The sequence below is a fragment of the Phyllobates terribilis genome, unplaced genomic scaffold, assembly GCF_046119375.1.
Source record: "Phyllobates terribilis strain yellow unplaced genomic scaffold, ASM4611937v1 Scaffold_3__8_contigs__length_932513732, whole genome shotgun sequence".
NCBI lineage: Eukaryota > Metazoa > Chordata > Amphibia > Anura > Dendrobatidae > Phyllobates > Phyllobates terribilis.
In genome coordinates, this window is record NW_027362763.1 from 855,489,317 (window position 1) to 855,507,167 (window position 17,851).

Below are 17,851 nucleotides of genomic sequence, written 5' to 3' on the forward strand. Positions count from 1 at the left end.
GATAATAATTAAAGACCTCTCCATTCTTTGCAGCACAAGTGAACTAGAAACAAGTTTGTTTGAATATCTTGAATGGCTTACCTGTTGAACTGCCCTGACGAACTGCCAGGTTTTACAGCATTGCACTTTGACAAATACGACACTATATATACACAATCCTGTGAAAAATTAAAGCATCAATATTTCCAAATTCATTTTGAAATGGAAACAATGGCCGGATTGAAACAAAATTTTTCATGGCTGTAGGCCAGACAATAAATTCCATGATACAGAAATTGTTTTGCTGTTTTTAAATCAATTCTGGGGGCTGCAACCCTCTAAACACCCCAAATTGGAAAGTGGCTAGAACAATTCCAAAGAAGTCGACTTTTCTCTGAAACTGTCAAATGGATTGGTTTGAAAATCTCATCAGTGATGGTTGATTGCCTATTATTTGTGGTCCTGTCAAGTTCAACTGCCTAGGATAAAAATGACCCGGTGCACCCCTAAACTCAAACCCTCCCCAAAGGGTTGAAAATGGGGTGATAATGATAACTTTAGTTGAATCAATATGCTTTCCAATGCGCCCAAAAATGCCTGGAAGCTTGTCAAGAAATCAGAATGTTTATCCCCATTTTCAGGGGTTTTGCATGTGTAACCCCTTAGAATTTACCCCCTAAAACGTCATGTTATGCAAAGAGGCAAACATTATGTTCATCTCCTCACCTCTACTGATCATTCTAACCAAATTGAATCATCAGATTACCTGTCAAAAGCCACCAAGGGGTAAAAACATTCTTAACCCCCCTCATAAAAGTGTGTGGGGGGGGTTTGGGGTATTTTGGACACAGTCAGCATGGATTGTGGTGTGTAATGCTGTAGTAAGGCATGCCCCAAATTTTAGTGGCACTATTGGCACCTCAACCCTCATTTTGGGGGGGAAAACACAAAAAGGACCCCCAATTTTAACCCCATGAAATCAATTTTCGTAATGGAGGGAACATTTCAAAACTTGGGTCAAAAGGTGATGTAAGCCTCCTCTCCATCCTCCCAAAACCCCATTACTGTACGAAAGAAGAAACAGTAAAACAATTTGAAAACAGCAAAACAATGCTATTATTTCCATTTCAAAATGAATTTGGAAATATTGATGCTTTAATTTTTCACAGGAGTGTATATATACACACACACAGCTCTACATATCCTGTTTGTCTGGGCTTCCTATAGCTATACCTGTTTCCTCCCAAATTCCAAAAACAAACAGATCAATTGACTTCCTTTGAAGTTGGAACTTGTGGTATGTGTATGATAGGGAATGAGATTGTGAGCTCCACTAGGAAAACTGACTGACATAAGTGATGATAATCTCCGCCCTGCTCGATGGAACATGCTGGCGATATAAGCAACAAAATATATAGTGTTCAACATTTATGAAAATCCACACATATACTGCAAAAAACCTCAAACAATTCTGATGTATTGAACTGATTTTCGGCTGCCTCAATTTCAGCAACAAATCTTTCATGTATCAACTTAATCTAAGGCTATGTTGACACAAGTGGCATTTTGAATAGGGCTAATCCTAAAGGTTCATTCAAAAGTCCTAATTTTTCTCATACATGAAAAAAACTCATCAATTTTTATCAATGTACTGGATCAGATTTCCATCAGTGTTTGGTGAATATGTGCATTTTTACCATTATTGATTGTATTGTATGCCAATAGAAAAACAAAATTGCAAACATTTTCCTACCCATTATAATATTAAATACAGACAGCACACAGATTGCACACAGGTAACATGCATGTGCTGTCTGTTAGGGCTCATTTAGATGTAAGTGATTTTACTGGTATGCAAAAATGTTCCGATCTTCATCAATGTTTCAGTTTTCACAGTTTTCTCCATTAGTGTTTCATCAGCGATTTAATTTCACATGAAAAAATAAATAAATAGATTGCAAATCTTCTCCTACCTATTACAATGTTAAGCTACAATCAGATGTCAGTGGTTTTTCACGTAAGTAAAAAAGGGTCCGAGTGTCATCTGTGTTTTTCATCAGATTTTCATCAGTGTATTCACGTATAATAAAATAAATAAATTGCAAAGCATCTCCTATTGATTGTGCTGCCAGTGATTTTTACTGGTAATTTTGATCCGTGACTCTAAAAAATGGACATACAGTATCTCTCTCTGTGATTTTTTTATGTAGACACACGGTCTTCAAAAAAACACGGATATGTGGATAGCACCATAAATTATAATAGGTAGGTGATTTATCTGTGAAAATGATGATAAGAACACATACAGGTGCTTCTCACAAAATTAGAATATCATCAAAAAGTTAATTTATTTCAGTTCTTCAATACAAAAAGTGAAACTCATATTATATAGAGTCATTACAAGCAGAGTGATCTATTTTAAGTGTTTATTTCTGTTAATGTTGATGATTATGGCTTACAGCCAATGAAAACACAAAAGTCATTATCTCAGTAAATTAGAATACTTTATAACACCAGCTTGAAAAATGATTTTAAAAGCTGAAATGTTGGCCTACTGAAATGTATGTTCAGTAAATGCACTCAATACTTGGTCGGGGCTCCTTTTGCATGAATTACTGCAACAATGCGGCATGGCATGGAGGCGATCAGCCTGCGGCACTGCTGAGGTGTTATGGAAGCCCAGGTTGCTTTGATAGCAGCCTTCAGCTCGTCTGCATTGTTGGGTCTGGTGTCTCTCATCTTCCTCTTGACAATACCCCATAGATTCTCTCAGGTCTCTAAGGTCAGGCGAGTTTGCTGGCCAATCAAGCACAGTGATACTGTTGTTTGTAAACCAGGTATTGGTACTTTTGGCAGTGTGGACAGGTGCCAAGTCCTGCTGGAGAATGAAATCTCCATCTCCAAAAAGCTTGTCGGCAGAGGGAAGCATGAAGTGCTCTAAAATTTCCTGGTAGACAGCTGCACTGACTTTGGTCTTGATAAAACACAGTGGACCTACACCAGCAGATAACATGACTCACCAAACCATCACTGATTGTGGAGACTTCACACTAGACCTCAAGCAGCTTGGATTGTGTTCTCTACACTCTACTTCCTCCATACTCTGGGACCTTGATTTCCAAACGAAATGCAAAATTTACTTTCATCTGAAAAGAACACCTTGGACCACTGAGCAACAAGAGGACTTTTTCTCTTTGGCCCAGGGAAGACTCTTCTGGCGTTGTCTATTGGTCACGAGTGGCTTGACACAAGGAATGTGACACTTGTAGCCCATGTCCTGAATACATCTGTGTGTGGTGGTTCTTAAAGCAATGACTGCAGGAGCAGTCCACTCCTTGTGAATCTCCCCCAAATTTTTGAATGGCCTTTCAAGCCTGCGGTTATCCCAGTTGCTTGTGCACCTTTTCCTACCACACTTTTTCCTTCCACTCAACTTTCCATTAATATGCTTGGATACAGCACTCTGTGAACAGCCAGCTTCTTTAGCAATGACCTTTTGTGGCTTACCCTCCTTGTGGAGTTTGTCAATGACTGCCTTCTGGACATCTGTCAAGTCAGCAGTCTTCCCCATGATTGTGGAGCCTGTTGAAACAGACTAAGGGACCTTTTTAAATGCTTACGAAGCCTTTACAGGTGTATTTTGTTAATTTTTCTAGTTTACTGAGATAATGACTTTTGTGTTTTCATTGGCTGTAAGCCATAATCATCAACATTAACAGAAATAAACACTTGAAATAGATCACTCTGTTTGTAATGACTCTATATAATATATGAGGTTCACTTTTTGTATTGAAGAACTGAAATAAATTAACTTTTTGATGATATTCTAATTCTGTGAGAAGCACCTATACTTGATTCACGGACGTCTGAATAAGGCCTTAAGAACATAAGGCACACTGATGACAATGTGTGCAATCAACGACTGGAATCAAAAACAGATACGTCTTCATTTCTGTTTTGCAGACCACACAATCCGCAAAAAGCCATGTGACCCACCACATATTCTATCCATGAAAAACATAGATAAGACATGTACAAGTGCTTCTCACTAAATATTCTAATTTACTGAGATAACGACTTTTGTGTTTTCATTGGCTGCAAGCCATAATCATCAACATTAACAGAAATAATGTGTCTCGGATCAAAAACGTTGTGTCTCTTATTTTTTGTGCACATATTCTGATATCTGTTTTTCAAATTCCTGTTCTATTCGGGTTTTTAAGAACAGAACACATACCCATTTTAGTCTGTGGTGCTGTTCGCATGTTTGTGTTTTTTGCAGTCTGTGTTTCCTCATATAATTACTGAAACATCTTTTTATAATCCAAGTCAAGGATGAAAATCACCCAGTCAAGCTAATGGGAACGGACACAGAAGCCATCCATGTGCAATCCGTCTACATATTTATCATTGTAATGGATTAGAGAAGCTGTACATTCTTTCAAAAAAATCACTGACGGCAAAAACAGACACAAAAACCAAACATGATGAAAATTTGATCAAGATAAAAATTATAAAAAAGATCAAAGGAAAATATCCATTTTTGATCCCAGTCATGGATCAAAATAACTAATAAAAGTCTATGGTTCCATGAAAAATCCAATACCACACAAGAATGCCGTTTTTTCATCTTTTTCATATGTGAAAATCACAGATGAAATACTGATGGTAAAAACTGACACATTGACCATACACCAATGAAAATCTAACCATTTTTTTGCATACCATAAAAAAAACCTAACGTCTGAACGAGGCCTCCTTGGTAGTTCAGAACTTGTAGCACTGCGGATGCAATATATACATGCGACGTGAGAATCGACTCATATACTTTTGTACATAAACAAGCATAATCCATAAAAGCAGGTTATAGTCATATTTCAAACTAGGATGATAAGTTGCGGAGGGTGGAGCCAGGATAAAAGAAAATAAATATTTAAATATATTTTATTTTAAATCTTATTATCCCATCTATTGAACGGGTGGGTGAAGAGTCTCTGCATTCATTTGCACTCATGCTAAAGCATGAATCTGTCAGTGGGCTTTTGCTATTTAAAGAAGTTGTCCACTACTTTATATGAACCCCTCAATGTATCCCCCCAGGGCCCAGAAGTGTTTTTGTAAATACCTTGCGGTGCCTTTTATGCCTCTGAGCAGCGCTATCGCTGGCCGCTCAGAGGCATCACGTGACCCGTCACTGATGTCAGGTCAAGTGAGGCGTGACATCAGTGACGCGCTCCCGGGGGTGGATGCTGGGCTGTGAGCAGGGTTACCCCGTGAGTCACACCCACCACTGCGCGCTTTCCCAGTGAATGAGGAGAGGGAAAGCGTGTGGTGGATGCCGGGTATGACGTGCGGGGTAACCCCGCCCACAACCCAGCAGCCACCGTGGAACGCAGAAGTGAGTACCCCCTGCTGCAGCCGGAACTTGACGTGACATCAGCGGATGTCAGAGCTGGCTGTAGCCGGGGGTCACGTGATGCCTGTGAACGGCCAGTGATAGCGCCGCTCACAAGCAGAAAAGGTACCACAAGGTATTTAGAGAAACACATATGGGCCCTGGGGGAATACATTGGGGAATCATATAAAGTAGTGGACAACCCCTTTAATCTGAGAGCCGCATAATGTAGGGACAGAGATCCTGATTCCAGGGCTGCGTCACTTACCCAGCAACTTGCTATAGTTTCAATACAATCACTGTTTTATCACCTGAAGTTTATCACTAAAGGACTACGTCTCATGTGCAGGCCAGTCTGGCTAATCTGTGAAACCCCGTCCTCACCACTGATTGACAGCTTGCTGACAATCCACAGTGTATACAGGAAGCTGCCAATCAGTGGTGGGGTTGGGGTTATAAACAGCTCAGCTCTGTAACCACTGCTACATCTACAGCAGAGAAAACGGGGTTTCTATCAAAACTACACTAAGCAGTCCAGTAAGTCATACATAACTGAAATCAGCTTCTTTGCCCCTACATCATGCTGCTCTCAGATTACAAATCAAAAAAATGTGAGAGATTCCCTTTAAAACACAAAAACAAATGAAGATAAGAAAATGCGAGCTTGCCAGCACTGTAGGGGCAGAGGAGCAATGATCACCTCCTGGCCCCGATGTGCAAAGACATGATCATGCTGCTTACATAGCTTCAGTGCGATGAGTTCACCTCATTACTCCGCCTGTGTTTCTCCAGCACAGCACAAGCTGTGAACATGTGAGAGGGGTAAGCGCTCTACATTGGAAATGAAGATACAAGGGACTTTTACTGTATAAATGAGTGTGAGGGCACAGTATAGGCCGGGCTCAGTATTCTAGAGTGTTAGGGCACAGTTTCGGGGTGGTAGTAATTAGAAGGAGAGAGCTGTGGAGGCAAAGTATGGGGGGAAAGTATATGTTAGGAGGAATAGTGTGAGAGCACCATATGGAAGAGGGGTCAGTATACAAAAGGAGAGATTGTGTGAGTGCACAGCATGAGTATCAGTATATAGGAGGGATAGTGAGGGCACAGTATGGGGGCAGCATACAGAAGAAAAAATAACAGTGTGGGGGCCAATATGTGGCAGCAGCATATAGAAGGGTAGACAATGTCAGGGTGCAGTATGAGGGGCAATATACAGAAGCAGGGATAGTGTGAGGGCATAGTATGGAGGAACAGTTTTCAGAAAGTGGGATAGTGGAGCAGAATGGAGCAGGAAAATATACAGAAAAAAACGATAGCGTGGGGGCACAGTATGAAAAGGTAAGCAGTATGCGAAGTGAGAGATAGTGTAAGGGTACAGTATGGAGAGGGGGGTAGTATAAAGAATCAGGGATAGTGTGAGAGCGAAGCATGGAGAAGTGGCAGTATACAGAAAAAGGGACACTGTGAGGACGCAGTATAATGGGGCATATATACACTGCTCAAAAAAATAAAGGGAACACTTAAACAACACAATGTAACTCCAAGTCAGTAACACTTCTGTGAAATCTACCTGTCCAGTTATGAAGCAACACTGATTGTGAATCAATTTCTCCTGCTGTTGTGCAAATGGAATAGACAACTGGTAGAAATGAAAGGCAATTAGCAAGATACCCCCTATAAAGGAGTGGTTCTGCAGGTGGTGATCACAGACCATTTCTCTGTTCTCATCCTTTTTGGCTGTTGTTTTGGTCACTTTTTCATTTTGCCATCGCTCTCACCCCTAGAGGTACAGTAGCATGAGGCGGTGTCTACAGTACAACCCACAGAAGTTGCTCAGGTAGTGCAGTTCATCCAGGATGGCACATCAGTGCGAGCTGTGGCAAGAAGGGTAGCTGTGTCTGTCAGCACAGTGTCCAGAGCATGGAGCAGATACCAGGAGATGTGGAGTGAGCCATAGGAGGGCAACAACCCAGCAGCAGGACCGTTACCTCCTCCTTTGTGCAAGGAGGAACAGGAGGAGCACTGCCAGAGCCCTGCAAAATTACCTCCAGCAGGCCACAAATGTGCATGTGTCTGCACAAATGGTTAGAAGCTGACTCCATGAGGGTGGTATGAAGGCCCGACGTCCACAGATGGGGGTTGTGCTCACAGCCCAACACCGTGCAGGATGCTTGGCATTTGCCACAGAACACCAGGATTGGCAAAGTCGCCACTGGCACCCTGTGCTCTTCACAGATGAAAGCAGGTTCACCCAGGCACATGTGACAGACGTGACAGAGTCTGGAGACGCCGTGGAGAGCGATCTGCTGCGTGTGTGGTGTTTTTTACTTATAGTGGAGGTTTTATCATTTGTGATTAGCATTGCACATACAGAGCCTGGTGTGGGCGGGTTTAGCTTTCTTAGCTCTGCTGCAAAAATCTCTGATTATGTCAGAATGGCTGCACCCTGTAAACTAAGTGATACATTGTTGGAATCAGGGTCTCTTTCCTACATTATGCTACTCTCAGATGAGGTATCAATAACCTGCTGACAGATTCTCTTTAACATAGACAGTTCCTGATTATTGGCCAGTGTATATGTACCTTACAGTATTATTATTTATTGATTAGTATGTCTTTGGAGTGTGGGATGGCACCATAGTACCAGGAGGAAAGTCCCGCAAACACGGGGAGAACATACAAATTTGTAGATGTTGCAGTTGATGGGAACGATGGTTTGGTCGATCGTTTGGCCGGCAGTTATCTGATCCACACACAAAAGCACTTTCTTTCCTGATGACTTTTGTGTTCTCTATTAAAGTGTCGTTGCTAGACATGTCAGGCAGCAGATGATCTCTTGGAGACATATCCCTGTCACCCCAACGCAAGTTTAACCCTTCTTCGTCAGGGGCCGTGTCCTTCTTTTTCCCCCTGAAGGATGAAAGGTGCGTTGGTGCCACAGGGACACGCTGGGAATCGGCCTCCATGTAAGTTAGCATTAATGGATTTAACCTTAGACCTTGATGACACTGGAGCAATTTAAGGGACACTTTTTTCTAGTATCATTATGACACCCATTATGTAGCACATGGTTTTATTATTATTATTATTATAGCGCCATTTATTCCATGTGAAAAGGGATATACATAGCAAATACACTTACAATAATCTTGAACAAAGCGAGTCAGCGAATGGTACAGGAGGAGAGAGGACCCTGTCCGCAAGGGCTCACAATCTACAAGGGATGGGTGAGGATACAGTAGGTGAGGGTAGAGCTGGTCGTGCAGCGGTATGATGGAGCAGTGGTTACTGCAGGTTGTACGCTTGTTGGAAAAGGTGGGCCTTCAGGTTCCTTTTGAAGGTTTCCACGGTAGGCGAGAGTCTGATATTTTAGGGTAGAGAGTTCCAGAGTAGGGGGGATGCACGGGAGAAGTCTAGTATGCAATTGTGGGAAGAGGAGATACGAGGAGAGTAGAGAAGGAAATCTCATGAGGATTGGAGGTTGTGTAAGTACAGGGAGACTAGGTCACAGATGTATGGAGGAGACAGGTTGTGGATGGCTTTGTATGACAAGGTTAGGGTCTTGAACTTGAGTCTCTGGGCAATGGGGAGCCAGTGAAGGGATTGACCGAGAGGAGAGGCCAGGGAATAGTGAGGGGACAGGTGGATTAGTCGGGCAGCAGGGTTTAGGATAGATTGGAGGGGTGTGAGAGTGTTGGAAGGGAGGCCACAGAGCAGGAGGTTGCAGTAGTCGAGGTGGGAAATGATGAGGGCATGCACTAGTGTTTTTGCAGAGTCTTTGCAGAGGAATGTGCGGATCCGGGAGATATTTCTGAGTTGGAGTTGGCAGGAAGAGGAGAGGGCTTGGATATGTGGTTTGAAGGAGAGATCAGAGTCCAGGGTTACACCGAGGCAGAGAGCTTGTGTTACTGGGGAGAGTGGGCAGTCATTAACTTTAATTGATAGGTCAGTTGGGAGGGTTGAGTGAGGTGGGGGAAAGATGATGAATTCAGTTTTGTCCATGTTAAGCTTTAGAAATCTAGTGGAGAAGAAGGATGAGATAGCGGACAGAGATTGTGGGATTCTGGTTAGTAAGGAGGAGATATCGGGTCCAGGGAGGTAGTGTCTGTGTGTCATCAGCATAGAGGTGATACTGAAACCCTTGAGACTCTATGAGCTGTCCCAGGCCAAAGGTGTAGATAGGCAAGAACAGGGGAACTAGGACTGAACCTTGGGGGACACCGACAGATAGGGGGTGAGATGAGGAGGTGGTGTGTGAGTGGGAGACGTTGAATGTCCTGTCTGTTAGGTATGAAGAGATCCAAGAAAGGGCCAAGTCTGTGATGCCAAGAGAAGAGAGTCTGTAGTAAGAGGGAATGGTCCACTGGACAGAGTAGTGACGCATGGATTTGGCGGTTAGTAGTTTGTTGGTGACTTTAGTCAGGGGTGTTTCAGTACAATGGTGTGGTCGGAAGCCTAATTGTAAGCGATCAAAGACGGAGCAGGAGGAGAGGTGGGAGGACAGCTCAAGGTGGATGTGTTGTTCCAGTAGTTTTGAGGCATAGGGGAGGAGTGATAGGGGGTGATAGCTAGACAGAGAGGATGGGTCGAGGGAGGGCTTTTTGAGTATGGGTGTGATTGAGGCATGTTTGAAACATGAGGGGAAGACGCCAGTTGTTAGTGACAGGTTGAAGAGGTGGGTTGGGGTTGGAATGAAGACTGTGGAAAGGTTAGGGATTAGGTGGGACGGGATTGGGTCGAGTTCACAGGTGGTGAGGTGTGATTTGGAGAGTAAAGAGGAAACTTGATCTTCTGTAATGGTGGAGAAGCTGGTTTTGGAGGAGGAAGGTTCGGTAGATATGAGGAGGGGCTGTGGGGACTTAAGGCAAACGCTTTGTCTGATGGTATCAATCTTCTGCTTGAAGAATGAGGCAAAGTCTTCGGCTGAGAGGAGAGGGAGGAGGCACGGGGGGACGGAGGAGAGAATAGAAAGTGTTGAATAGCTGTTTAGGGTTGTGAGACAAGGAGGATATGAGAGATAAGAATTAAATTTGTTTTGCTGCAGTGAGTGTGGACTTGAAAATGGTGAGGGATTGTTTGAATGCGATGAAGTGCTCGTTGGAGAGGGACCTTTTCCATCTCCGCTCAGCAACCCTGGAGGCCCATCACAGTTATTTAGTCCAGTTGGTGTGCCAGGGTTGCCTATTGATTGTGCGAGCTTTGGTGTTTGTGTGAGAGGGATGACCGAATCGAGAGCTGCAGCAGTTGTGGTGTTATATAAAGCAGCAGCAACGTCTGCATCGTGTAAGGAACTTATGATTATTATGTAAGAGGGAGGAGGGATTCAGAGAGTGAGTGTAGGTCAAGGTGTTTGAGATTTCTGCGAGAATGTGCACGTTTGTGGAGTGGGGTTTGTGGACCTGGAGAGGAGAGGGAAGAGAATGTAAGTAGGTTGTGGCCAGATAGAGGGAGAGGTGAGTTAGAGAGGTTAGATAGGGAACAGAGGCGGGTGAAGATGAGGTCCAGTGTGGGCCATCTTTGTGAGTGGCTGTGGAAGACCACTGAGCAAGGCCGAAGGAAGAAGTGAGGGATAGAAGCTTAGAAACAGATGAGTGGGAAGTGTCAATGGGAATGTTGAAGTCGCCCATGATGATAGTGGGGATGTCAGTGTAAAGGAAGTGAAGTAGCCAGGTGGTGAAATGGCCGAGAAAGGTGGTGGCTGACCTTGGGGACGGTAAATGACAGCCAGATGGAGGGGGAGTAGATGCACACACAGTGCACCTCAAAAGAGGGGAGAGTAACGGAGGGCGGTAGTGGCATTTGGGTGAAGGCACAGGAATCAGACAGGAGAAAACCTACTCCTCCACCATGTTCGCTGCTGGGGTGGGGGAGGGGGGACGGGTGTGGGAAAGGTGGAATCCACCATATGAGGGTGCAGCTGGAGAAGCTGTGTCAGAAGGGCTGAGCCAGGTTTCACTGAATACATACATTTGACATAGGCTTCCCATGTGGTGCTTTCCCTGCTAATAAACCGCACCATGCTCTTATGTCATACTATATGATGTACTGTTTATCCTGTTTTTATTAATAAAGTATTAGATTTTGGGCTGCATTTAGGCTTTTTTCCATGGCCCTTTTTGTGCTCTGGTATTTTATAAGACAAGTGCTTTGATGTGATTTCATAGCCTGGTATGTACTGTCCATACAACTGGTCATAATAATCTTTCTGAGCCATAGGCAAACTGCACTGTTTCATCCTAAACTGATGGCCCTACAGTACTGTGTGTGTGTTAAACCAGCGATCACAGACAATCTGTCATCACAAGCCCCCAGAAGCATGAAGCTGAAGGGCAGTCAATTAGCACAAAGTCTGCCCTATCCTCTAGTGACTCCTCCTTCCTTCACCCTGCCAAGCAATGTCAGATCAGCCACCCCACCCATACGAGCAGCCCATCCCATCACCACACCACCCAGACCCCAAGCATCTTCATTACATCAACCGCTCCCTGGAAAACTAGTGCCTGCAACTGCAACGCCTTTGATATACACATCCCCCTGCAATGTGCTTTTTCTTCCTCTCCTCCCTCACACAATAAGCTCACATCCTGACAGGAGCAGGAGTCATCTGGAAGGCGTCTTGGGAGGTGACTGCAGAAGAACTGTCACAGGTGAAGAGATGCTGGTGCTCGTGTAGAGAAGGGAGGTGGCTACAACAAGCAGCGGCCCCTTCCCTCCAGCTCCTCCAGACTAGCAGTCTACTGCTGCTGCTGCACTTGGATACATTGTATGACCCACATATCCACATTGGAAGGAGACTCTAGATCTGCTGAGGGGCAGACAGATACCCAAGTGCTAAGCAAGAAACAGCAGGAGGTTGAAGCCATCTCCAGACAGTGCCCACAGCTCTGTAAGTAAATAATGGCATGTATATTGTGAATGTGTGTGACCCCCTCCCTGCAGATAAGGAGCACTGCTAGCCCATGACTGCATGTATAAGGCACATCTGCTCTCACCCTTTCCATTGATCTGTTCAGCATAAATCTCATTTTAATGTGATTGTCCTGTGTTGTGTTATACTGTGAATGTGTTCATTATTGATCCACAGAAAGAACAGGAAATCAATTCCAGATCCACAAAGGGATCCATCTATCTATCTATCATCTCTATCTATATCCCATATCTATCTATCTATCTATCTATCTATCTATCTATCTATCTCAGTAGTTCTTGTCCTTTCTACTTTAGCATAAAATCTAGGCTGAAGTGTACATGTACCGGTAAATCAAAATATCTGCAATAATACATTGAGGATTGTAAGGCACATTGCAAGTGTGATTTTGACCTGCAAAATCCATATAGTGTATTAAACCTGCAGGGTTGCTCCCAATTTTTTTTCTCAATCTCAAAATGATGGGATATCTATGGTATTTTAAAATTTCATTGAATACGAATCACCATGGTGATATATATGTAGCAATACGACTTATCTGGAATAAATAATTAACTGAGGCACACTGAACATGCAGCTCTTGGATTGTCAGGAGAGGAACGTGTGAAAAATATCACTGGAATCATTACAATTTCTAACATTTTTTTTTTCTTAAGGATTGTTTAATTTAAAAAGAAAAAAAATATCTATCTATCTAGCTACCTATTTCTGTCTATATTTATCTATCGATCCAGACAAATAGAGCGATATAGATGTGTGTGTGTGTGTGTATATATATGTATATGTGTATATATAGATAGATATTTTATTTATTTGACCATTTATCTAACATGTTTTTTAACTTGATGGTCAGCAGTAGGTTAATTAATTACCAATGATGATCTGGAAGGGGTAGTAACTGATCTAAAGCAAAATATATTAGCATCCAGTGTCGCCCTCTTCGGTTCAAGAATTTCTGTTCCACCAGATGACTTGTGTTTTTCTTGTGTGTTTTGTATGGTTTGGCACATAGAACTGAGATAACACTGGCATTCATGTATTGCAGATGTTGCAATGACTTTAATTAAAGAGTGGATCAGGGTAAAAATAGAAGAAGGGATCAGATTTTAGCAAAGCTTATCTACATGCTGCATTGAGCACATGCTGACAGGCTCTAACCGTCCAGATTTAATGATAGTTGTATTTTTCTTTGCAAGCTTCAGCATTTTGAGCATTCAAGTGAAATAAAATAGAGCGGAGTAAAATAATTCAGCTGTGAATAATGCTGATCTTTGTCATAATTATACTGCAGTGAAAATGCAAAGGTTCTAGTCTGCTGAGTACATGGCTGCCAGTGGATGGTATACTGCAATGCGTTGTGCCTAGAACAGCTCTGTATACTGATATGTCCTCCATCTAGGACACTCTGCATTTTATAAGGAGGTGCCACAGTCTATGTATGGTCTCTGCCATCGGCATGCCCAGCACTATTGCAATTATATAAATATTGCTCATGAAAGTGTGTAAGTGTGTAATTATTATCTAGTCTGTGTTTACACAACCTTAGACGAGTATATTGCTGATATTTGACGACATTACTATTATTTTCACAACGAACAGAAATATAAAAGCATAACAGAGAAAGCTAGAACATATATGACGCACCCCTGGGCCTACTTGGTGTAGCGTTGCGCACGCGGGGACTACCCGGAGCCGGGCCTGTTGGGGGTAGTAGTCTCGTGGCGGTGACCCGGTCCGTGCCCAGGGAGTCAGACTAAGTGGCGGTATATTAGCAGTAGATGTAGGACGACTACGCCACCCGTTGAATGCAGCTATGGAGCTGCCGCTGCAGGGCAGACCGCTGAGGCCGGTGGTAGGATAGTGCAGCGTAGATGGTATAACCCCCAACGGGAGGGGTATGGCCTCAGGGCAGCCGACGTGGATGATGGGGGTAGCAGGAACCACTCAGAGACGATGCGGTGTAGTTCAGGGTCTTTACTGGTGACAAAGATAGACCCTCCCGGAGTACTGGCTAGCGGTCGGGGCCTGGTCAGTCTTTGAGCAGATGGGATCCCCCTTGGCCAGGCGGAGTTGTAGGCCTCCCCAACTAATTGTACTCTTCTGGCTTCCTTGCTAGAGGCGGGTAAAGGTAGCCCACGTCCCTGAGTGTACCGTGTGGTGCTCACCCGTATGGCCGGTGACTCGGGGCCTTCTAGTGGCTTCCACTCCACGACGGCGGTGCTGGTCCCACACGTGTGACCGTGCCTTCGGGTTTCTTGGCCAGAGGACCTGAAATCCCCTGCCGGGCGGTTTCTGCTGCTGGTTCTGGGTTAATCCCCACAGCCTCGGACTCCGGGTCCGGTGGTAACTCTTCAATCAGGGCGAGCTCTTCGGCTGCCAGCCCCTGATTCCTTTTAGCACTGCTCCCACAGAGCTCCTGATCTTTCTTTCCTATGCTGCTCCTCTTCTTCTCTCTACTCTTCTCACTAACCCTGCCTCAGCCCCAGTTTTATATAGGGGAAGTTCTTCCCCTCCCAGGACTGGGCAGGAGGTGTGGCATGCATAGGATTCCTGACCAAGAGACCTCCCACCTGCTCTCAGACATAACATTGCTATTACTGTGGAGACCAGACCCCTGGGGTGCCACATTCCCCCCTAGTGAAAGTTAGTACTTCGGGACTAAACATACTTTTGTAACATAACATATTACAAACAGAAACAACGCAATAAAGAAAAACATTAGGATGGTCACGGCGTGTCCGCAACCGGGTGCAGTTTTTGAGGAAAACAAGGGTGTCCATTTCACCAACACAGGGAGACGTAACCAGGTAGGGGTCTGTCCTGCCCCGAGTCCTTAACAGTCTTTCAGTCCGTCCTGGGTTACGCTCCAACTATATACACAAAGGATTCCCGGTAAATCCACCAAAGACTCCTATAAATAACTAGAAACACATAATTATACACAAGCAACAATAAACAGGTAAACATTAATAAGATAGCTTGAACATTTAGATCCTCCACCGTATGGGCAGCTGGCCTCTAGTGACCCTAGTGGACCTACGGAGCTGGCTGACTGGTCCTGAGCTACAGGGTATAGGAGCTGTCAAGGGTAAACTGGGCAGTCGTCTACGGACTCTTTGGCTCACTAGGGGTATGGCAGGCTCACTATAAGCAGAGGGTTGATTCTCCTGGTCTGCTTGTGTGGGGTCCTCTGCCTCCTGGACGGGCTGTTCTTCCAGCTCCACCTGTGTCTCCGTAGGTCCTTGGGATGCTGGTTGGAGGAACGTGAGGACAGGTACCACAACAGCACCATTGACTTGAGTCCAAGACCGAGGGAAGTCTCCGAGCACAGTACTAACCATATCTTCCCTTTCCTCTACGGGTCGAGGGTCTTCTTGTTCCTCTTCAGGGTTCCGTAGCTGTTCGGGACACTTCTTTAGGTGATCCCGGGATACAATGGCTGTGGTTTCTCCTCCGTCTTTACTGATTGTACAGATCTTCGGGTTGTCGTGGCTTGAGGGCAATACGGTGTACGGGTCCTTCTCCCATTGGTCGTCCAACTTGTGGAGTCGTCTTTTCCTCTTCAAGACCTGCTCTCCGGGCACCAGGGGAACAGCGGGAGCATACTGGTTGTAAGTTTTCTCTTGTCTTTCCCTAGCTTGACAGAGACTTCGCTCCACGCTCTCCTGTACTTTCCGGTACTGCTGCTGCCTCTCTGTGTCCCAGTCTGCTTCTGGTGAAGTGTCCTCGGGTGTCAGGACTCCCATCTCCAGATCAACAGGAAGCTTACCAGGTCTTGCCCTCATTAGGTAAGCCAGGGTACAGTTGGTGGAACCTACAGGGATGTGGTTGTATAGGTCCACCAGGTCGGGCAGCTTTTCAGGCCACAGACTACGTTCTTCCAGGGGCAATGTTTTCAGAAGATCTATCACCACCTGGTTCATTTTCTCACAAAGTCCATTAGTTTGCGGGTGATAGGGTGTTGTTCTAATCTTCCGGCAGCCATACAGGGTGCAGAACTCCTGGAAGACTTCCGCTTCAAAGGCAGGCCCCTGGTCCGTCAGCACCTGCTCCGGGTATCCATGCGGACGGCAGAAGTGCTGTTGGAAGGCTATAGCTGCTGTGTGAGCCGTTAAGTCCTTGACGGGGACGACAACCAAGAACCGGGAGTAGTGATCCACGATGGTTAACGCGTAGACGTAGCCACTTCTGCTTGGGGTCAGTTTTACATGATCCAAGGCTACCAGTTCCAACGGCTGTCTGGTGATGATGGACCGCAGGGGAGTCTTCTGGCTGGCACGGTCCCTCCTTCTTAAGTTGCATGGGCCACAGTCTCTGCACCACCTCTCGATGGTTCCTCTCATGCCTACCCAATGGAACCGCCCGCGCAGCAGGAACTCCAGCTTCTTCCATCCGAAGTGCCCAGCTCCGTCGTGGTATGCCTCCATCACCATAGCTGCGTCTCTTCTTGGCACCACTACTTGCCAGATTAGTTCATGTGTCCGGGAGTTAACCATTCTGCGGCACAACTTTCCCTTATAAAGGAACAGTCGACTCTTCTCAGCCCACAGTTGCTTGGCTTCCTCCGGAGCGTCTGGGTCAAGGCGTGCATCTGGCCGAGTCAGCATCTCCTTTACCAGTCGGACGGCAGGGTCACTGTCTTGCGTCTCCGCCCAGTTGTAATGAGGTAACGGGTTGAACGTAGCGGATTGCTTACTCCTTACACGGTGGGAATACTGGATAGTCCCATGACGGTGGAACGCGGGGAGTTCAACTTCTTCCAGTTCCTCTGAATCTTCCCCTACGTCCGGTAGGTTCGGCATCCTGGACAGGGCGTCTGCGTTGGTATTGGAGCGTCCTGCCCGGTATTTGATGGTAAACTCATAGTTGGACAAGCGGGCCATCCATCTCTGCTCTAGGGCACCGAGTCTTGCAGTGTCCAGGTGTGTCAACGGGTTGTTATCCGTGTACACGGTGAACCGGGAAGAAGCGAGGTAGTGCTTAAAGCGTTCGGTGACTGCCCACACCACTGCCAGGAACTCTAGCTTAAATGAGCTGTAATTCTCAGGGTTTCTTTCGGTGGGTCGCAGTTTTCGGCTGGCGTAAGCAATTACCCGTTCTTTCCCCTGCTGGATCTGGGACAGTACGGCTCCTATCCCGATGTTACTGGCGTCGGTGTAGAGGATAAAGGGCTGGCTATAATCAGGGTACGCCAGGATTTCATCCCCCGTGAGGGCCATCTTCAGCTTGCGGAAGGACTCTTCTTCCAGCTTCTCCCATCTGAAGGGTGGCTTCTGGTTCTTGGCCTTCCTGGACTGGCCTATCAGGAGGTCCTGCATAGGAGCTGCCTTTTTGGTGAAACCGGGAATGAACCTTCGGTAGTAGCCTACCAACCCGAGGAACTGCCTCACTTCCTTTACGCTGGAGGGGCTTGGCCATTCCTTAATTGCGGTGATCTTATCAGGGTCGGGAGCCACTCCGTCAGCACTCACCACGTGTCCCAGGTACTGCACCTTTGGCTTCAGGAGGTGACACTTGGAGGGTTTCACCTTTAGGCCGTAACTTGCCAG

General features: G+C 45.4%; 1 protein-coding gene across 1 annotated transcript in view; it reads left to right on the plus strand.

The window, feature by feature from the left end:
* Positions 1–11,784: 11,784 nt before the first annotated feature.
* CDC42EP3 (CDC42 effector protein 3) overlaps positions 11,785–17,851 on the plus strand; it is a 49,891-nt gene continuing 43,824 nt past the window's right edge. The window contains exon 1 of the mRNA XM_073672551.1: positions 11,785–12,260. The gene's annotated coding sequence lies outside the window, so the exon portion shown is untranslated. The remainder of the gene's footprint in view (positions 12,261–17,851) is intronic.